Genomic DNA, 7,138 nt, shown 5'->3' with positions numbered 1-7,138 from the left:
TTCCTGGGAAGCTTCCAGCTATTGTCTGGTCATATCTGCTGGCAGGAAATGTCTCAGGCCACCCCTAGCCAAAAAGGAGACTGGCAAAGCTACTCTTTCCTTTTTCCAGCTTCTATAGGCAAAGGCTGCAGGGAAAGGGGTTAAAAATGGTCCCTGAGAATAGCCAGCCAAGCGTGGCTACCACTGCAGTGGCCAGACTGAAGAGGCTGCTGATTCCTTCCTGCTACCTGGGTCCCTCAAGACGCCCTGGTCTCAGCAACCTCAACCTAATTCTTAGGCTTTCAGTTCCATGAATTGTGTCATTGCCCTGTGTATAAAATCTCAGTATCAACCTCTGTTGCTTGTGAGCAGAAAATTCTGACAGACCCACCCTCTAAAGTGTTACTACCAGGATAACCTGGGAACATGTTATAGTAAGTGGTCGATTAAGTGTCAGCAACAGTTATTTCACCCAAGGTTACAGCTAGTTGATGCTGGTTGTTGAGACTTCGCCTCAGCTCTCATGTTCCAGCCCTGCGCTCTCCATCCCACTGAACTGCCTCTCAGGCTTCCGTTTTTTAAAAATGTGCTTACTCTGCAAGTGCATAGGAAAACATCTGCCAAGGAAAACAAGAAGGCTGCAATTTTTTTAAGAAACTTTCTTGAAATTGTGGGTGTTGTGGAGGGAGGTGGGAATGCGTGGGCCAGCAGCTCCTGGCCAGCACAATGGTTAATTCAGATGAGTAATAAAGAGAAGACTGTCCTGAAAAAAAGAAATGAAAAGAGTGTCCCAAGTTTCCCAGAATAGCCAGACCCTTGAATTGTGACACAAACACTTCTAGTTAGAGCCGGTCCCCTGCCAGCCAGAGAAATGCAGTGAACTATGGGAGAGTGACCTTTCCAGGGGACCGGGAGCCACTGGGAGGGAGGCAGAGGGAGGGAGTGGCCCAGAGGGTGAGCTCTGGGGCCAGCCTGTATGTTTTTAATTCCAGCTCTGACACTAAACAGTCCCAGGACCTCAGGCAAATTACTTAACCTGAAGTGACTCAGAAAATGGAGATAATACCACCCCCTACTGCTTAGGGTTGTTAGAATGATAAAATGAGTGAAGACAAGTCCCCGGCAGGCAGTGACCTCCCTGTGTAGTATCACAGTCCCCAGCAGAACAACAGGTGAGCCAGCTGCTGGGGTGGAGGGCTTGCTAAGTCACCTAGAGAGGGTTTGGATTGCAGGGAGGGACATGCCCATCTTGCTCCACTGCCCTCATCAATTCACCAGGGCTCAATGGTGAATGAATGAATACATGCATAACTGTTTATAGTTACGGTCACACTTTATGAAGCACCATGTGCCCCAGGTTTTCATCAGATACTTCAGCCCTATGATGTAAGTATTGTCTTCATTTTATAGCTCAGAAAACTGAGGTTCAGAGATCTGACGTAGCTCTCTTAGAGTCACCTGGATTCAAAGATGACTCTTGTCTCCCTATGTTCAGGCTGCACAGTAAACGTTTATTTCTGGCGTCTGCACAGCAAACGCCAAATTTGGTGTTTGGTGAGAACCCACTTCCTGTTTCGCAGGTTGCCATCTTCTCACCATGTCCTCACAAGGTGGAAGGGGCAAGGGAGCTGTCTGGCGTCTCTTTACTAAGGGCACTAATCCCACTCACGTGGGCTCTGTCCTCATGACTCAAAATCACCCCGCAAAGACCCCCGCCTCCTAATACCCTCACATTGGGGTTTTGGTTTTCAACATACAGAGTTTGGGAGGGGACACAAGTATTCAATCCGTAATACATTGTATTCGAAGCCACAAACTCTACATGTGTGTACACGCTGTCCAGGACCAAGGCAGGCAAGGCCAGTTGTGATATACCCTAAAGAGACAGAGAATCTGGTTAAGATGTCATTGCTGGCGTTCTGTCTAGATGCAGAGCTAAAGTGATGGAAGGGAAGTGGGACTTCCCAGCGGAGCAGATGGAGTCAAAACATGTTCATTTGCCCAATGAGCAGGAAGACCAATTGCTAAAGCAACAAGGAAAGAGCTTGTTTCCCAGAGACAGCCAAACGAGGAGGTGGGAAGAAGGCCCACATCTGTCTCCCCAAAAGGAAAAAATGGAGTGGTTTTAAGGGGTTTGAAAGGGGGCTTTATGTGCAAAGGGAGAAGAACTAAATGATTCTACATTTGATAAACAATGGAACGCTACTCAGCTATAAGAAAAGAAGAAATACTGCCATTTGCAACAGCATGGGTGGGTCTTGAGAACATCATGCTAAGTGAAATAAGTCAGATAAAAAGTCAAGAACCCTGTGATTTCACTCATGCGGGATCTGGAACAGAAAGCAACAAATGAACAAACAGGATGAGCAAACCATGCAGACGCAGACAGTGGTATGGTGGCTACCAGAGGGGAAACGGGGCGGGGGAGGGGGGGGAATGGGCAAAAGGTGTCAGATAGATGGTGACAGGAGGAGACCTGACTCTGGGTGGTGAACGCACAATGCAATATACAGACGGTGTCTCACAGAATTGTACACTTCAAACATATCTCATTAAGCAATGTCGCCCCACTAACGTTAATAAAATGTTAAAAAGTGAGAAGTAAATTTGATAAAGGAGATCAATGACTTTATCATTAATCTTATGACTTGGCATGGAGGGCAGTTTTTGGAGGACTTGTGTCGATAAGGCATCTCAGTAAACTCTCTATCTTTAAGTCACTCTAGTATAGCTTTTTTATCTACCCTTCCATTGGATAGCTATCTAGCCATCACCTGCAAAAAAAGACTGCTGACTGAGACTTCATTTCAAGGAACCATAAAGCTAAACTGCAGATAATACCCAAACTCCTACATTTCTATTCCTTAACTTTAAATTGTATTCTTTTTGGTAGGTTATAGCTTCACAAGTCCAGAGGAGGCTTTCTGTACTAGCTATAGCAGTCAGACCACTGGGGAAACCAGGCAAAACCATACCCCAGGCACTCCCACGACCTCCTGGCTGGATAGGGCGGTGGCCTCGGAAAATTATAAACCTCAGCTGTGATGGGGCAGCCTAGGTTAAACAGTTTGAGTCAGAGAGTGTTGAGAGGAACTTCCACCCTGCCGTGTCACATTTCGTAAAAGTGACACCCCTGGCACTTCTCCTGAGTGGGGGGGGAACCACTGCTCTCGGCTCAGCGCATTTGCAGAAAGGGCCAGGCCTGTCCTTGGTCTGCTTTTCACTGGGCCAGTAAAGGCCCTTCTCCTCTGGACAAAGCTTGGGGCAGGGTGGGTGGCCTCACTCATAGATGCAGGGTTAGCAAACCCAACTGACAGTGAGACCTAAAGCCACAACCTCCAATTGACTTTTGTCAGCAGACAAGGAAGGACTCGTGACTCAACAGGATGGCACTGGGGACATTCCAGTAGAGAGGCAACTGACAAAGAGCTTTAGAGCTCAGGAAGGGAAAGTTTCTGTTCAAATCAGAGGCACACCTGTTCTGTCTTTCCATCACCAACTTGAATTTCCTGGTCATTTGTAGGGTTCTGCCTTAACTACCATACTGACTTTATTTCCAAACTGGGATTTAATCTCTGTTTGTATTGTGTTAACTGAGGCTTCTATGTGGTTGTTATGTGTAGACTATGTTATGTTTATGATATCCTGCAGTTAACGGAAAAATCTAGAAGCTTTTTTTCTTCGAATGAATATTGAGGAATAGAGTGAAGAAATAAAATGGAGTCACTGTAGTCAAGCTGCCAAATGACTAACATCAAATAGGTTGAGGTATGAGGAAACAAATCTTGTTTTAACGAGTCTGGGAACTTACGTTTTTGAACACTCCAGTCCTGTGTCAATTTAATATACATCAAACCTCCAGAAAACTGTAATTAGCTCCCCTCCTCCCTGAAGGACTAAGAAAAAATACTCATGTATCTAGACATCCTGACATCCACTATCCAGACCACCAGTCATCTAGAGGATTACTATCTTGGACCCATCCAGAGGCTAAGAATGGCAGGACTGACTTTTCTCAAGCATGTACTGTTTGCTATAAGAACTCTTTTTCTTTTCTTTTCTTTTCTTTTTTTTTTTTACCATGTCCCAGAGCAGCTGCGTCACCCTCAACAGGTCAAGGCAGTCCCAGTACTCTGGAATGTTTCTGTGGCAGACGAAAAAAGCACCTGCCTGGGACTGCAGCCAGGTGCAGAATGAGTCTGCAATGTTTACTATAAGAACTCTTAACCCTTCCCTGGCTGGTGTAGCTCAGTGGATCGAGCACGGGCCTGCGAACCAAAGGATCTAGTTCGATTCCCAGTCAGGGCACATGCCTGGGTTGCAGGCCAGTTCCCAGCAGGGGGCGCATAAGAGGCAATGATACATTGGTATTTCTCTCTTTCCCTTCCCCTCTCAAGATAAATAAATAAAATCTTTTAAAAAGAGAGAAAAAAAGATTTTTCTTCTTCAGAACACTTTGCATATTGCCTAGTTGTGCTTCTGGTTTGCAAATTCTAATACCCTTTAATAAATCTGTATCACTTATTCCTAGTCAAAACCTCCACTCTTTTTTGAGTTTGTTCAATAATATATACAGAGACTTCCGCCAAGATGGAGGCATAGGTGGAAACACTGTGCCTTCTCCCACAACCAAGTTTGAATACAACAAAGGTTTGGAGAAACAAAGACACAACCAAAGGACAGAAAATTGAATTATACGGAAGTCCGACTACATCTAACCGTTCAAGAGGGGCGGAGCCAGCAGCGAGCAGGGTCGGGCAGGACAGGTCCCCCGACCCAGACGCGCAGGCAGCCCGGAACCAGTTGGAGTGCGGGGCAGACTGACCTGTGGACATTCGTGCACAGTGAGACAGACCACGCAGGCCCCAGGGGGCAAGGGCTGACTGCGGTGGCACACTCGAGTGCAGTGGGACGAAACGCGTGGGCCCGGTGACGGCAGCAACTGCAGCACCGGTGAGGGCCGCGGCGGCAAGCGGCAGACAGGACGCCATAGTCCCTCTTTGACCCCGCCCCCACATATAGCGTCACAACCCAGCGACTTAGTTGCCCTGCCCTGGTGAACACTTTAGGGCTCTGATCCTGCTACGGAACAGGCACGAACAGCCCAAAAGATGGTGCAAGAAGAACTCAAAGTCCCAGAGCCAATAACTCTAAGCGACCGAGAAATTGCCAGCCTCTCAGAAGCACAATTCAAGACACTATTTATCAGGATGCTCACAGAACTGGTAGATTATAGTCACAAATTAGAGGAACATAGTCACAAATTAGAGGAACATATGAAGGCTAAACTAATTGAAATGAAGGGAGATGCACAGGAAACCAATAGTGATGGAAAGGAAACTGGGACTCAAATCAATGGAATGGACCAGAAGGAAGAACAAAACATCCCACCAGAAAGGAATGAAGAAATGAGAATTCAAAAAAATGAGGAGAGGCTTAGGAACCTCCAGGACATCTTTAAACGTTCCAACATCCGGATTATAGGGGTACCAGAAGGGGGAAAGAAACAGCCACGAGTGGAAAACTTATTTGAACAAATAATAAAGGAGAACTTCCCCAGTCTGGCAAAGGAAATAGACTTCCAGGAAATCCAGGAAGCTCAGAGAGTGCCAAAGAAGTTGGACCCAAGAAGGAACACACCAAGGCACATCATAATTACATTAGCCAAGACCAAAATGAAGGAGAGAATCCTAGAAGCAGCAAGGGATAAGGGGACAGTCACCTACAAAGGAGTACCCATCAGACTGTCAGCGGATTTCTCAAAAGAGACCTTACAGGCAAGAAGGGGCTGGAAAGAAGTATTCCAAGTCATGAAATCCAAAGACCTACAGCCAAGATTGCTTTATCCAGCAAAACTTTCATTTAGAATGGAAGGACAGATAAAGTGCTTCTCAGATAAGGTCAAGTTCAAGGAGTTCATCATCACCAAGCCCTTATTATATGAAATGCTAAAGGGACTTATATAAGAAAAAGAAGATGAAAAATATGAACAGTGAAAGGACAGCAAACACACAGTTATTAACAACCACACCTAAAACAAAAGCAAACCAAGAGGACAGCTAGATCAGGAGTGGAACCATAGAAATGAAGAACACATGGAGGGTTAGAAACAGGGGGGTGGGAGGGAGAGAAGGGGGGAGAAGGCACAGAAAATAGCATAGATGGTAGGTAGAAAATAGATAGAGGAGGGCGAGAATAGTGGGGGAAATATAGAATCTAAAGAACTTGAGACACGTGGTTATAAACTAAGAGGGGGAGAATGGTGGGAGAGGGAGTGTGTGGGTGGAGGGGAATGAAGGGGGGGAATAGAACAACTGTAATGGTATAATCAATAAAATATATTTAAAAAATAATATATACAAGTAAAAACATGTGTTTATATTGCATCATATAAAAAACAGTGGAAAATTCCTTTCCCTTCTAAGAACCTTCAATATATGTAATAACAAGAGCTAACATGTACTGAGTGAGCATTTACCATGGCTAGGTAGACTCTCTCATCTAATCTTGACAATCCATGTGAGTACCACTACCATTCCCACTGTATAGATGAAAAAACTGAGATGCAGAAGGATTCACCCACACGACCAAGAACATAGTGGATCTAGGGCGTGGTCTCAAGTCCGAGTCCAAAAACCTGGCTCTTAGCACTCCTATGATTCTGTAGGGGGGAAAAGAAAGTTGTTTTTTCCTAGTCTCTTCCCGTATCTGGCAAAGAGAGATTAACAGGTCACTTGAATTGAACTGACAAAAGACACAGTTCCTCTTAACAACTGATAAGATTTATTGTGTGTGCACAGGAAGAGGGCACTTACAGAAAAGAAGTAAAAATCCCCAAAAGTGGTTAGGCTTGAGAACTTATAAACATTTTTAAAAACTTTTATTTTTTAATTATTATTTTAAATTCATTTTTAGAGGGGAAGGGAGGAAGAAAGAGAGGGAGAGAAACATCAATCAGTTGCCTGTCCCCACTGGGGATCCAACAGGGGATCGAACCAGCAGCCTTTGGCTTTGCGGATGGCACCCAACCAAGCCACACCAGTCAGGGCTTATAAACCATTTTAACAAAGGCTAATAAATTCTGGACAAGTGGCAAGACAATGGAAAAGGGCATTGGGCTTCTAGGGGTTGTAAATTGTGGGAAGGAAAATATATGGGG

At 45.2% G+C, this 7,138-nt stretch overlaps 1 non-coding gene across 1 annotated transcript; it reads right to left on the bottom strand.

Annotated features, from left to right (window-relative positions):
* Positions 1-4,056: 4,056 nt before the first annotated feature.
* On the bottom strand, positions 4,057-4,182 carry LOC118983237 (small nucleolar RNA SNORA77). The gene has a single exon (XR_005065672.1). It is a non-coding gene; the product is annotated as a small nucleolar RNA SNORA77 (small nucleolar RNA).
* Positions 4,183-7,138: the final 2,956 nt, after the last annotated feature.

The sequence above is a fragment of the Sturnira hondurensis genome, unplaced genomic scaffold, assembly GCF_014824575.4.
Source record: "Sturnira hondurensis isolate 20B ecotype Veracruz unplaced genomic scaffold, ASM1482457v3 Scaffold0002638, whole genome shotgun sequence".
In the NCBI taxonomy this organism is placed as follows: Eukaryota; Metazoa; Chordata; class Mammalia; order Chiroptera; family Phyllostomidae; genus Sturnira; species Sturnira hondurensis.
Note: the sequence above shows the minus strand (reverse complement) of the source record. Positions and strands in the feature narration are given on the sequence as shown.